The 15812-nt window shown below is 35.5% G+C and overlaps 1 pseudogene; it reads left to right on the top strand.

Moving 5' to 3' along the window:
- The first annotated feature begins 6617 nt into the window (after positions 1 to 6617).
- Positions 6618 to 7095, top strand: LOC102494909 (microsomal glutathione S-transferase 1-like; annotated as a pseudogene).
- Positions 7096 to 15812: the final 8717 nt, after the last annotated feature.

The raw sequence follows: 15812 nt of genomic DNA on the forward strand, positions 1-15812 counted from the left end.
CTCACTTTTTGTAACTGCTGGTTTATTAAAAATGACTCTAGCCCTCACTCTTCTTAAGTTACCCTAAAGAAAGAAAGAGTGGCAGTTACATGAATAAACTATTTGGTTTTAACAGTGTAAATTGTCATATTTTACTGCATTACTAACAGATTACTCTCCATATATATAAATTTGGATCTTAACTACATTGTGAAGTTACTACTTTACTGCAGATAAAAATCAGAAAGTAATTAATTAACACTTGAAACTACTAAATGGCTATACATATTAAAGTATAACAACAATAGGCAAATTGTCCCAAACATCTCTGAAAGGATGATTTGCATTTGTTCCCATAGTTATGTTAATGTGGTTGACAGAGTGTCCTAGTTGCATGAAAATTCATACTTCTGTGTTTGCTCAAATGCATGAAAAAATATTAGTGAACAATGGCTGGTTTCTGGAGTCCATAGCATTCCCTGTACATAAGAGACCTACTGCTATCTCTGACCAGCAACTTCTCTCTTTGAAATGCTAATCATATACATAAGGATATTTGATGTTTTCACAATATTATTCTGCTCTGTGGTTGTAGTTGATAAAAGAATGAAGATTGCTATAAACCAGTCTCTTCAGCTTTTACTTCCCAAGGATTTAGTAACAGGACCTAGAGGCAGAGTACCTTCATGTGTCTGAATCTATGGGAGGGAGTACTATGACCCTAATCTTGACAGGATGAGTTTTGAGAGCAATTCAAGTTCTTTAAGCAGGATCTCTGCTTACAGCTAGGCATCACCCCCTGTACTGAAATTGGACAAAAATATATTTCCTAATCTGAGTCTGTTTCTTATGCTCAGGTGTCTTAAAGAGTTTAGCTGGTCAGAATAACCGTATCTCTTTTCCTCAATAGAATGAGGATACAGAACAGTACTTCTCTGTATTTGGGAGACTGAATGGTACTCTTAATACTGATTCAATGCATAGAACGCATTGGCTCCAGTAAGGGATCTAAGCAAATATGGTTAAATGTGTAATTGAATCAATGAGTGAATACAAGTAAAAAATATGAAACGTATATATTGGAGCTTCGTAGAGGGCTACCGATATCTGTTTTCTCTGCTCAGATTAGAACTAAAGAATAATGAAGCTATATTTAGAAGAAAATGTTATGCTTATGCCCGAGAAAGATGAAGAAGATGGATTTGTGTGTGTTTGTGAAGTTGGTTCACTTAAGTCCGTACACTGCCTGTGAGTCTGAGACAATACAGACACAGATAAAGAAAATTATATGTCACAGAGTAGCATAGGAGTTTGTGCTGGCCATAGGCAGGCCTAATTCTGGGAGGAAGAGGGCTGAACAAGATAAGGAAGCATGGTAATGTTTGCAAAATACATTTCATGTCATTTTCATCTATTCAGCATTCAGATGAGCAAAGAGTCTGAGTGAACAAAGGGAAGAAGAGGCAAAAAGCACTGCGGTGTCCTTAGAATAAAACATCAGAGAAAAGAAAACTTTTTTTTTCTTTTTCTGCAATTTCACAGTATAGTGTATTTTTTGTTTTGTTTTTGTTTGTTTGTTTGTTTTTAAATAAACAGTTCCTGTGGTAAGGTCAGGTGCTTTTGAAAGCTCCAGGACCTAGATAATTATGTAAAGTATGTGGAAAATGTCACCTCTTCACGAAAAGTTCCAACTCCTAAATTTAGAAGAGATGTATCTATTAACTCCTATCTCAAATATACTGCCATATCCAATCTACTATTTTTTAAACTTATTTTTATTGCCAGTCGACATGTATGATCTCCAGAGAGACAGAGAAGGAAAGCACCTTCAATGGAGTGTGGTCATGCTGCAATCCCTTCTCTTCCATTTCTCTAACCCATCATTTGGTATGCATTTGAGCCATGCTCACACATGTGCCTGGCGTGCTTTTTAAGCAACTACAGAGAGGATTCAAACTGTAGTCAGCTATGTGGGATCTGTCTCTCTTAAACAGGTTATAGGCTGGACTCCGAGCTACTACTTGAACTAACCCCAACATCCTTCCATGAATTTATATGGTGGCCTAGTTTCTCCAGTGCAATGGTTCTAGAGGTAACTGTAGCTATGCAAAGTTCAACTGGCAACCATTACAGTTTGAGAAAATAGACAGGCTAAAGTACTGAGCCTCTTTGACTTCTTTTCCTATTGCCAGTATTATCACATTTTGCCTTGCAGTCATTCAACTACAAATATATATATTGAGCATCATCTTTATGTCATACAATGTTCTAGGTGCTGGAGAATAAAGTATGAAAAAGATAAAGTCCCCACTTTTGAAATTTCTATTTTAAATGAATGAGAAATAATTAAGAAGATAAATAAACATTTTAGTATTAAGTGATAAGAATAAAAGTGAACAGGGAAGTAAAATACAAAATTCTAGAGTGAGATGCATTTTTAAAATACTAGAGAGATTGGAATGTCCAATCAGGAAAAGTGTTTTATAGGCAATGGAAGTAGCCAGAGAAAAGGTGATATTGTGAATACTTCTTGGAAGGTCAACAGTATTTCTCAACTATTTTATTTTTCCTTTATCACTTTGCTAAGGAGGTTTGTTTTTATTTTTTGCCATAGGAGGCCTCAGAGAGAAACAAAGCCAGTGAGAAGGAAAGTTAAGAACTCACCCCCTGGGGGAATAGCCATGTCACAGTTTTCTCTCCTCCATTCTCGTCTTGGGATTTTAAACTTATACACACACATACCCAGCATGATTTTCCAGCCACTAGGTCTGGGACTTGAACCACATGGTCAAATGTGATTTATACCACCATCTTGCCACCTGCTGGCCCCTAAGGAACTCTTTTAAACAATTGTTTTCCTGAAAACTCTCCTTTAGGAAATTTTAATGCCATGTATATGCTATCTAATCTATCTGTATCTATCTATCTATATCTATATGTCTATAACTATCTATATATTATTATGCATTATATGAATATCTATGATTTGTACAAAGTAAAATGGCAAATTCGTTGCTATTTTCACAACCATTCTTACCTCAAGAGTCAATTTACATCCATTTGGGAAAATGATCACTTCTGTTGAGAATGCATTGGCCAGAGACCCAACAAGAAAAATGGGGTATCTGGACTAGAGTGAGAATGGTAGAGACTGGAGGATGAGGTCAGTGAAGTAGCATCAGGTCCCTCCTGGCCTTGGGCACTATGGGAAGGGTGTTAGATTTTATGTGGAAGGAGAGAAATATTTTCGGTGGAAAAGGACATGACAGAAAAACCTAAAGGCACCAACCTGTTGGCATGGTGGGTAAGGCAGCTGTATCCCACATGGGCTACCATGGTTCAAGTCAACATGATGTCTCCTTTTCTCACTTTCCCTGTTTCTCTCTCTCTTTCTAGTGAGCGTATGTGCCTGATGGCAAGTTAAAAATCCAACAATAATAATAAATAAAAATAAAAATAAAAATAAATGATTCTTTAAAACGTTTTTAAGAATTCAAAACAAGAAAAAGACAACTTTAAGAGTCTCATCAAAAATGACACACCTTGGGAACCAGCAGTTAGCGTAATGGCTATGTCGCTGGACCCCCACGTAGTCGACCGCGGTTCGCGTCCCAGACCCGGTGGCTTAAAACTCACGCCGGGCGCGTGTGCGTGCGTGTGCCCAAGATGCCGGGAGGAGAATGGAGGAGAAGGGATTGCAGCGTGACCATCCCCCCTGGGGGGTGATTTCTCGCTTTCTGTCTCTATGTCTCTCTCTGTCTGTCTGGCGAGCGCACGCGCCCTATAGTGAAAAAAAAAAAAAAAAACTCTCAAAAAAAAAAAAAAAAAAAAAGACACACCTTCTGCCTGTTCATTATTTCCATCTCAAATGACAAATTCTCATTTCAAAAATGCTACCTTGGAACTCACCATAAATTTTTAGGGAATAAGTATCAAAACCAAGTCACATATGGCTTGAATCAAGTTAATTTTATATACAATAAATAATAAATGTTTTAAATAGTAAAATCCTCTTTATATCCCAGATCTATAATCAAATACTTTCATGTATGTTTAGGGAATATTTTCCTTTTTCTTCAAGTTTATTTATTAGAAAGAGAGAGAGACATTCCTAATAGGTCATCACACCATGATCCAACCTCATCTCAGTCAGCATTCTTCATGGGCATGTGTGTGACCAGCATGCTCATGGAAGGCCCAGAATGCAAATCCAGACCTTTCCCATGAGCAACCAGTTTCACAGGTACTGTACCATCTTCTGGCCAAAATGTCTGAGAATACTTAACAAGCTCACTAGATAATTAAATTATGCCCCTAAGTTTGTATCGTTGTTCCAGTGAGGAAATAGTAGAACATGCCTTGTATCTGGAGAGGAAGTGAAAAATATGGAAAAATTTAGAGATCGTAGGGGTTTGATTCAGCAAACAGGTTTTGATTGGCTCTGTAAATGAATAACAAAAATAAAAGTATTGGTTAATTATCAGATTCTGGATAGATTAAGTAGATAGGTGGTAGTAGCAATCATAAATGTCATGAATCAAAGAATGTTGTAACAAAATAAAGGAAGATAATTGATTTTCTCTTATTTAATTCTCTAGATATTATATATTTATTCAAGTAGACTGCTATAATGCACAAATTCCAAATCTCTGTGTTTTAATACTATAGAACAATTTTTTACTTGCTCATATATAAAACAAAATATGGTCAATCTTACTAACCATCAGGGAAATGCAAATCAAAACTGCAATGAGGGACCAGCAGTTAGCGTAATGGCTATGTCGCTGGACTCCCACGTAGTCAACCGCGGTTCATGTCCCGGACCCAGTGGCTTAAAATTCATGCCAGGCACGTGTGTGTGCATGCCCAAGATCCCGAGAGGAGAATGCGGGAGAAGAGATTGTGGTGTGGCCTTCCCCCCTGGGGGGGTGATTTCTCGCTCTTTGCCTCTCTGTCTCTCTCTGTCTGTCTGGCGAGCGCACATGCCCTATAGCGAAAACCTCTCAAAAAAAAAAAAAAAAAAAAAAAAAACTGCAATGAGTATCTCCTCACACCAGTTAGAATGACTGTTCTCAAAAAGACAAACAATAATAAATGCTGGTTAGGATGTGGAGAAAGAGGAAATCTTAAACACCATTGGTGGGAATGTATAATTGTGTAAAAATCATTATAAAAATCAGTATGGAGATTCATCAAAAAAATTAAAAATAAAATTACCATATAATCCAGTAACCTATTACCAGATATATACCTAAATCCCCTTATTTGTGATAACATGATGAGCTTGGAGGACATTATATTAAGTGAAATAAAATATGCACAGAAGACACATACCACTTGATCTCATTGACATGTGCAATCTTTAACGCTGGGCATATGTGTGTGTGTATATGCCCAAAATTCCAAGAGGAGATTGTAGGAGAAGGTATTGCAGTGTGGCTATGCCACCTAAGGGGTGATTTCTCGCTTTCTGCCTCTCTGTCTCTCCCTGTCTCTCTGGCGAGTCCGCATGCCCTGTAGCAAAAATCTCTATCTTTAAAAAAAAATAGTATGCTCCCAAAATACATGTAATTACTGTGTCAAACAAATAAATAGAGTTCTAAACTCAGACATCCTAGTTCAAATTCTGAGTTTATCAACTATTTTACCTATGAAAGTAAACAAAGTACCTATCTAACTTAATTGCTGAGGTAATTAAATAATATAATGCATACGGGTTTAGCTGAGTGGCTTGCAATAAAACACTAACAATTTAAAAAACTAATAGTATTCTATCTAGGGTAACCAACTTTTCCAGTTTTCTTGGAACTGATGGGTTTTTCAGAATGGAGGATTTTCTTTTCTTAAACTGGGAAAGTCCCAGGCAAAAGGAGTTAACTCATTACCCCTGTTCTGAGTATTCTGAAACCAAGAATACTTTGTTGTTGTTGTTGTTAGTTCTCCCCTTTTCCAGTATGTGTATGTATTCGAGAACCTCCATAATTGATCAGTTAATGAACAGATGGATAAAGCTTCAAGTAGTATGAAGGTTTTTATAAAGAGGGCCTTGAGACCAGTAGATGGTGTAATGGCTACATTGCTGGACTCCTATGTAGTTTAAGTCCCAGACCCGGCGGCTTAAAATTCACACTGAACACATGTGTATGTGTGCCCAAAATCCCCAGAGGAGAATGGAGGAGAAGGGATTGCAGTGTGGCCATCCCACCTGGGGGCTTATTTCTTGCTTTCTGTCTGTCTGTCTCTCTGGTGAGTGCATGTGCCCTATAGAAAAATCTCTCTCAAAAAAAAAAAAAAAGAAAGAAAGAAAGGCCTAAAAGTGACATATATCACATGCTTCTACAGTCTATTGAACTTAACCACAAACTTCAGTCTATTTAACTCAACCATGGGGCCACAGCTTGACCAAGGATGCTAGGAAATACAGTACAGATGTGGAAATTAATGCAAGAGACTAACATGTACATTAATAGACCAAAGGATTATAACTTAAAATTTCCTGTTCGTTTAGAAATGAAGAGGCTAAAAGGAACTTTAAGAACAGTAGTTGTAATTTTGGGGGTCAGAGCCAGGGACCCAGCAAGATAGTCAATCGCTCCTGAAGGGGAATTGTGTTCTTATTCCCTTGCAGATTCCAGACCAAGGTTGAAACAATGGTTGACCTCACCCAGCTAATGAAAAATGAAGTATTCATAGCTTTTGCCTCCTATAGAACAATTATTCTTTCAAAAATTATGTTTATGAGCACTGCAACTGCATTCTATAGAATGACAAGAAAAGTTTTTGCCAATCAAGAAGACTGCAAATTTTGGCAGAGGAGAAAACACCAAGAAGTATCTTCGAACAGATGACAGAGTGCAACATGTTCAAAAAGCCCACCTGAATGACCTTGAAAATATTGCTCTATTTCTTGGTATAGGCCTTCTGTATGCCTTAAGTGGTCCAGATACCTCCGCAGCCATCGTGCACTTCAGACTCTTCGTTGGAACATGGATCTACCACACAACTGTGTATTTGGTAACCCTTCCTAAGTCAAATAGAACTTTGGGCTTTTTTTTTGGATATGGAGTTATTTTTTCAATGGCTTACACATTGCTGAAGAATAGATCATACCTGTGAGGAGAATCATCCAATTGACATAAAGCTTTTTTTGGGTATGAAGTTATTTTTTCAATGGCTTACACGTTCCTGAAGAGTAGATCATACCTGTGAGGAGTCATCCAATTGACATAAAAACTCAGTGCTTCAAGTTGATCATGAATATATTCCTAGACGTCAGGTGGGAGGGGAACAGAGATATGAAGACCTGAGGAAAACCCATTTTGAATACCAGCGTCACTAGTGCATATTCTTTATTCTAGTATTGTATTTGCACTAGAAATTTGACATAATAATTCAGATGTCTCTTATCTTATTCCTTAAGTACTTTTATGAATGTTGACTATGCTATAATTTGTAACATTCATTTAGTACTTCATATTGTTAATCTATAGGAAGAGTGATTACATGGAGGAGAAATCTGTCTGTTAGTACTGCTAAAATGGACACATGAAATAAAGAAGTAAAGGGAAAAAAAAGAATAGTAGTTCATGGAACCAGACAGGTGTGCACTGGTAAAACAGAAGGTTCAAATCTCAGGGGCCTTCCAGTACATACCAGGTTTGCTTATCTGCCTGTTTGTGATTCTGGCTGACTGAGGCTGGTATGCGGGGAAGGGCATGGGTGGGAGAGGGATCATGGTGTTTGGACTCTACACGTCTCTCTCTTTTTTACTCTGTCTTCATTTTGCTCAAGAAATAAATAAGTAAACTAGAACAGAAAAAAAAAAAGCAGCTTATTTTAAGTGGAAAAGCAGAAGCCAGGATACAGTTTTGGAAAATAATTAGGAGGTTAAGAAATAATAATAGCAAGAATAAGTTACTCTTTCTAGATAATTTGTTATGAAAGGAAAGAGACATGAAATAAGATCTAGAAGGGGGTGAGGCAAAAGTGAATGCTTCTTTCTATTTATATATTTTGTTCTTAACTTTTAAAGGGCACAATCCTGATGTTTATGTGCTACCATGAGGGAGCCAAAGGTAAGGAGACAGATGAAGATACATGAACACATGGGATAATGGAGTGAACAAGTTGCCAGAGGATATGAAAGTGATAGGATTTGGAGCACATACCAACAAATTCATCTTGGAGAAGAATAAAAGAAACATCTATCTAGACAATGGAAGCAAGGAAGAATATTTGTGGACTCAATTTGTAGTGAAAGCATCACATATCACTTCAATTGTCATCGTAAAAGCACAGGTTACTCAGAATACTCCATTATTTTTTTCCATGACAAATGTATGATGCCCAGTAAAAATTTTAGAGGGCTGTACAGAATTCAGATATGAGAGAGATTACCAAGACACTATTGCAATTATTTATATATATTTTTTTAATTTTGATTCCTTAGTAATTACTTGACTATAGACCATAATGGGATATACTAGACTACTTGGATTCAAAAGAGAAAATTATTTGTGTCTTAATATACGAATTAGGAAAAATACAAACTGGTTTAGAAGTAAGGAAAAATACTTACAAGTGACATTATCTCACAGAAAATATTTGAAAGTGTTTCCTTTAACTAAGCAAGAAGAGTATTGGTAAGAAGTCAGCACTTTAAATTTCAGTAGAATGAATATCTAAATATGTACTTGACACGAAATTTTCCATGTCAGCACTCAGAGCAATGAAGTATTAATTACACTCCATCAACACTGAGGAAGTAGTTAGGTAGCGGTAGAAGGATAAATGCAAACACATCAGCTGGAAACACTGGGTTTTGTAAACAAGCATTCTCAAGACACCTGGATCTTTATTAGCTGTCAAATTTGATCTCAATGTAAATTTGCAAAATGAGTGTGATATCGGATGCTGAGGTAGTGATCTTTCTAGATTTCAGTAGTAGATAAAGAAATGACATTTGCATATGTATTACAAAAAAGAAAAATACAAAATATGATCTAAATTTAATCCCTATAGGTATAAGAAGTACAATAGACACGTGTTTAAATACTTTTAGATTTTTGATAGTGCCTCAAAATCAGTATTTCAGATGTCTCTTCTTTTCCAGTTCATTTTCTATTGATTTTTTTAGAACACTCTTTGGTCTCAAATTACTCATACCAGGGTACTAAATATATTACAGTAATGATCTCTTAAAAATTATTTTCCAGTCCACAGAAATTCACTTGAAATTTACCACAGTGAATGTAAAGATTGACAGCCCCTTTTCTTTAACTAGCTCCTCTGTGAGGTTATTTATCAAAAATGATGTTTAGAAGCCAGATGCTACTCTTCTGTTATATCTTTATACCAGAAGACATCAATTGTTTTATATTTATATAAATTGAATAAGTTATCAAAGTTGTGACATTTTGGCAATAATAAAGACAGGGATAAAATATGTATGAAGCCATATAGATCTTAAAGAAAATTTCTGAGATTACTTTCATGACATATACTTTAAAATATATGACCATACCTGTCCATAATACCAGGGAGAATTATATTTAACTATAGCATGATTAAGATATATTCAATGCATTTACATCTAAAAAATAAAAACATACAACTTCCTCAACAGTCTTTCTAAGCTGAAAACAGACTTCATCATCAGACATTCAAAGAAACATCTAAGATTTTGTTGATATAACAAATGTATTTACAAGAAACCAGATATGATAATACTGAACTTTTAGAAATCGAATTGACTCCTTCAGAAAACTGGAACAATTACTTTACTTTACAATTACTTTGCTGTTATGCCTTCTCTTAGATGAAAAGATTCTAAATTCTGAAAAGTCACCAGAACTAAACTGAAAACTGAAATTAAATTAGATGATAAAATATAATCAGTGCTATTCTTTTTTCTGTTGTGATCACCTGCAAGTGAATAAAAATGGAATCACTTAATGCATAAAATAGTACTCATATAGTATAAGGAGTGTTCAAAATTCCAAATGATTTTTTCATTGTATAATTCACTACTTGACATACTAAAAATATTAATTAAAAAACAAAGGACAGAAGGAAACATTGGAAGCTTTTGGATATGTTTATGTCTGATTGTGGTGACAGTATTACAGAGTTTAAATGTGCACAACCATCAAATTAAGCATATTAAACATATATAGTTCTTTTTATATGAATTTTACCTTAATAAAGTTGTTAAGTTAAAATCAATAATTTATTTACCATTACTTTATTAGAATTCTATAAAAAAAATAAGATATAGATATGTTGCACCAGATAGATAAAAGGGAGAGAAAGGGAGAGAGATTGATAGATGGACTGGGTTAATAAAACTGACTCAAAATTATTTTGTAGCTTGATGAGTCTCACATCTATGGAGCAAGATAGCAGGCTGAGATCCCAGGGGGAGCTGATGTCACGGCTTCAGTCCAAAGAGTCTTCAGGCAGGATTTCCTCTTCCTCAGGAGACCTCAGATGATTTTAATTAAGACTTTTCACTGATTAGATGAGGCCCAGCCACACTGTGGAAGATGATCTGCTTTACTCAAAGTCTATTGACTTAAATGTTAATCTCATCTGAAAAAAATAGCTTCATGGACACATCAAAAGTAGCATTCCCAAATATCTAGGTATTATTGTATTATTAATTTTTGTTTACACATAAAATGAACCACAAAATCACTAACTCAAACCATGTTTTTTTTTTATGTTTAGTAAGGAAGATGTCACTTTTCTTGGTAGTATCTCAACTAGAAGGCCAAAAATAAATAAATAAAAATAAAAAATGAAAAAGTGACCTGCTTAAGGAATTGCAAATTGTACTTTAAAATGACCAACATTGTCAAAGAAAAAGCATTGATTATGCCAATAATTTATAACCTTTTCAGGTTATTTTTCATCATATTTTATATTATTTTTTACAGTAAAATAAGCATAAATGACCATCATCATTATGAATAAATATAAGTTTACCTTCAGTGAGATATTTAAAAATAAACATAATCAAATAACATTTACTGTAACCCTACTAACTATTTCCATTGCTTAGTATTTTTATTTCTAAAAGGGAATATAGTTAAGGATTATTTCTCAAAATTATTTGTGACGATTGTACATTAAACCATTTTTGTACCTCCCTCATACAGATTTTTTTTTTTTTTGGGGAGGTTTTTGCTCCCGGGCACGTGCACTTGCCAGCCAGACAGAGACAGAGAGACAGAAAGTGAGAAATCACCCCCCAGGGAAGATGGCCACACTGCAATCCCTTCTCCTCCATTCTTCTCTCGGGATCTTGGGCATGCATGCACACACACCCGATGTGAGTTTAAGCCACCGGGTCCGGGACTTGAAATGCGGTCGGCTACATGGTAGTTCAGCAGTATAGCCATTACGCTAACTGCTGGTCCCAAGATTTTGAATGTCTGACTCATACATAAAATGAGAATGATGCACTAGACTTGAGATTTACCATAACTATAGCATAACTATATTTGAAAGCTTTTGTGATAAGAGTTGTTTTTCTATTTATTTTTCTTATGGATACCAACTTTAAAATAACAGTAATAGGATTACAGGGATAATTTAGTTTTTAATTTTTCATAACTACAGAATTGTTACCAATTAGATACATGCATATAGCATTGATAAAGAGTTTAATAAGACACTGAGAACAGTAAACTTTTATTATAATTATAAATATTGATTGACAATGGACCACCCATATTCAAACTACCCTCTCTACAAAGTTAGACACACTGATGTGAAATCGCGTGTAATCCTGGGTTGACACTGAACACACTGGCCAGCTGGATAAGTGAATCTACAAATCAGGCATTTATGCTGAAAAGCAGTTTATATTTGAACTTCAGAAAATAAATGACTGAAGACAAGCTAGTCAGACATGAATAAATATATATAGCCAAAATTAAAAATAGCAATATTTTGGGGCCGGCAGGTGGCATGGTGGTTAAGAGTGCTGGACTCCCATATTGCCCATTGAGGTTCAAGTCTTGGACATGGATGCTTCCTTTCTCACTTACTCTCTCATACTTTCTCTTGCTCTGTCCTTCTCTAGCCAAATTAAAATAAGTAAATGAATAAATAATATAAAATAAAATAAATAATTAAAAATGTTTTAATTAAAAAGAAATAATATATTTACGTTGCTATGTTTTAAAAGAAATAAATGCTTTATTTGTGCATATCTTGAGTATCAGCACAATGCTAGATATTAAATGAATGATAGATTGATATTCTGATTAATTGAGGTTGAAAGGATGGGAAGATAGATGGATGGATATGTGGAAAGATGGATGATAGGATTATTCTAAGTTCTAATTCTATTTTATTGGGCCAGCAGGTGGTATGGTGGTTAAGGCGCTGAATTCCACATGGTCGACAGTGGTATGAGTCCCGGTACTGGCAGTTTGCTTTCTCAATTTCCCTTTCCCTTTCTCTCTGGTCAAATAATAATAATAATAATAATAAAATAAATAATTCTTTTTAAAAATGCTATGTTATTAAAAACTGGAATCCATAATTGATGCTGTCACCATTTTAAATTACATATATAGTCATCTATTGATTTTACTGATTCAAGTTGCTAATTTCTCTTCATAAATTTGCATTGCCTCAATATCCACTTTTCCTTTCAGTAACTCAGTGTCCTTTTACTTTTGTTATTACTAGGGTTTTTATTGCTCCCCCTCTATTCTGTGACTCTTTAGAGTTTATCTTTCCTTTCTCCTTCCACGTAACTACTATCGTGGTCTTGCCTTTTATTTCCCCTTTCCAATTTATCTATTTATTTTAATTTTGACCAGAGAGAGAGGGAAAGTGAGTAAATAAGCCACCAGGTCCAGGACTCAAACAGCTGTGGTCGACCATGTGGAAGTCCAGCACCCTTAACCACCAGGCCACCTGCTGCCCCAAGGTCTTGCTTTAATGGTTCTTTCCCTCAGTCTTTTCCCTGCTGCCTACATATGCTATGAACTTTGCTTGTGGAACTGCTGTAGTTCTTGGTCTGATAGCTTCTCTTTGGTAGCTACTCGGCTGCTCTGATTCTCTCTTGTAGTTCTCAATCTCTGTATTAAAGCTGCCCATTTGCTGTAAGATTACTATTGCGATCTCTACTTCAGCACTTTCTATATGTGGTTTTGAAGAAATTTAAATAGCTGAATGGAAACAAGCTTGTGATTTTGATGGGAAATAGGTTATTTTGCATGGAATGCATCTCCTCAATAGTACAAATAGCACCTCTCTTTGACTTTCTTCATTCATTTACTTTGATGGTTCCATCAATGCAAACTTCTGCCATTTCATTAGTTTCATGTCAGCCATAGTTCATCTCGTAAAATAACTCAGAATTTATGAGTGGGTATCTGGACCACCTGCTCCTACTGTTAACCTTTCATTGCCTGGGTTCTAGAAGCTGCATGTAGTCACATTTAATATGAGCTTTGCTTTTGGTTGGGCTCTCTAAGAAATTAAGTGAAAACGCATGTATGGCTTAATTTTATATGCATTTGGGGAGAGAGCATATACTCAATATTTTTATTGTTTCTGCTCTGTATTGTAATCAAATAAAATATTGATATGCATCTAATTAAAAACTATGTATTCTGGCACCAGCAGATGGCATAGTGGTTACTTTGCTGGACCCCCATATAGATGACCACGGTTCAAGTTCCAAACCTGGCAGCTTGAAACTCACTCTGAGTGCATGTGTGTGCATGCCTAAAATTCTGAGAGGAGAATGGCGGAGAAGAGACTGTAACATGGCCATCCCCCTTGGTAAATAATTTCTCACTTTCTGTCTCTCTATATCTCTGTATCTCTTGAACAAGCCCACAGGTCTCATAGCAAAAAGAACTCTCAAAACACCCAACAACCAAAAAAACTATTAATTCTACAAAATAATAGAATTCTATAGAATACTATTAACATGAGTTTCTGACATTAATAATAACTAAATTTATAGATGAATTTTTATGTACTGTCTACTTTCCTAATCAATTTAAAATCATGGCATCATTTAATCCCAGTTTCAACCATATAATATCAAAAATATTTTCTCTTCTCATCATACAAGTGAGAAAACTAGCCTTACAGAAAAATACTTGCTCAAGTTCATATAGCTTTTTTTTTTCTTTTTTTGAGAGGTTTTTGCTATATGATGCGTGCACTTGGTCACACTGCAATCCCTTCTCCTGCATTCTCCTCTTGGGATCTTGGACACACACGCACACATGCCCAGTGTGAGTGTAAGCCACCGGGTCTGGGACTTGAAACGCGATCTATTGCATGGGAGTCCAGCGACATACCCATTATGCCAACTATAGGTCCCTAGTTCATATAGCTTTTAAAGGTGAAGTCCAGGATAAGAACTGTGGGAGTCCTACCTCCACAATAGTCAGATTTTAGTCTATGTGAAATTAAAGTTATTTTGGAGAAATCAAAAAAGCTAAACATTATATTTGCCTGACAATCTTTAATAGAAATTTAATACATGCAGATCAGTTAGAAATCTGAAAGGGTTTAGATTGCATGCCTTGAATGACAGCCTGCTTGATAATTAGCAGGCAGATGACTTAGAAGCACACAGTAACTCACTTACAAAATCTACCACACTTTGTGAACAGAATCGTCAACTTGCCAGGAATGCAGTCAATTTATTATGCTGCTGCTAAGACTGAGGAGAGTACATAAATTATTCAGGGTGGGAAGAGACATTAATTTTTTTTTACAATGCAAAAGAGATGATTCACGGGATAGAAGTGATCAGAATTTATTAATATATTCTTCGATTTAAGGTGAATAATTTATTTCATTCTTCCTGGTAGGATAAAGCACAGGCAGTAGAATGAACGGACAGTTAACAAATATAGTTTTATCTCCTAAAGTGGGGATTGTGTTTAAAAATAGAAATGTTCATGATATGTGTTACAATGAATAATTTGCTAATTAAAAGGATATTTGAGGTTTAATGATTTTTTTCAAGTTTTCTTTTTTTTTTGTTAAAAATGAATAAACCAGTGAACTGGTATGCTAAGATTCATGTTCTCTCATTTTGTATGCTTTAACTTATGCTTATAAATATAATAAAATCAGTGTGGTTTTATTTAGCCATCTCATCTGTCTTCACCCTTGATATCAAACAGTTCACTTGCTAGAGTCTAATGATAAATGCTCTTGTTGTGTGTGACAAGAAGAATTCGGCACAGCTAATGAACCTTCGTAGAACCATTGAGCAAATGTAATAGAATACCTACTATGTGCCTTGAATTTTTATACTTGCTCGGTTCTAACCATAGACAACACCTTGAATTTATATTCCCCTCTGGAAAGACAGGTAATATGACTAAACGAAACACAGACACATCAGTAATCATTCAAGCTTCTTAGAAATGCTGACCGGAGAATTAAACAAAATCACAGGATAGTGAATGTGGAACAATTCTTCTTTTTAAAGAAAGTGGTCTTTTCTTAGAGCTGGATATTTCTTATAATTGAACTGTCCTTATGACTTGTTTTGACTAACAGAATGTAGTGGAACTGATGGTGGGCCACTTCTAAGCCTAAGTTCAAGGCCTTCACATTTGTTCTGTTCTCACTTGGAATTCTGCCCAGGAGATACAAATAATAGTACATGACAGACAGCCTTAGAGAAAATGAGAGGCCACAGGAAGTGAGGCAAGTAGGCTCAATAGACCTAGACATCATTCTAATTTAACTAACAGCCAGAGGACACAAAAATATAGGAGACAGTCCAGTCTAGGTCAGTAGCACAGCAGATTTGACCCAGAGTTCTCTGCAAACTA

This window comes from Tupaia chinensis, unplaced genomic scaffold, assembly GCF_000334495.1.
Source record: "Tupaia chinensis unplaced genomic scaffold, TupChi_1.0 Scaffold145607_1, whole genome shotgun sequence".
Taxonomy (NCBI): domain Eukaryota; kingdom Metazoa; phylum Chordata; class Mammalia; order Scandentia; family Tupaiidae; genus Tupaia; species Tupaia belangeri.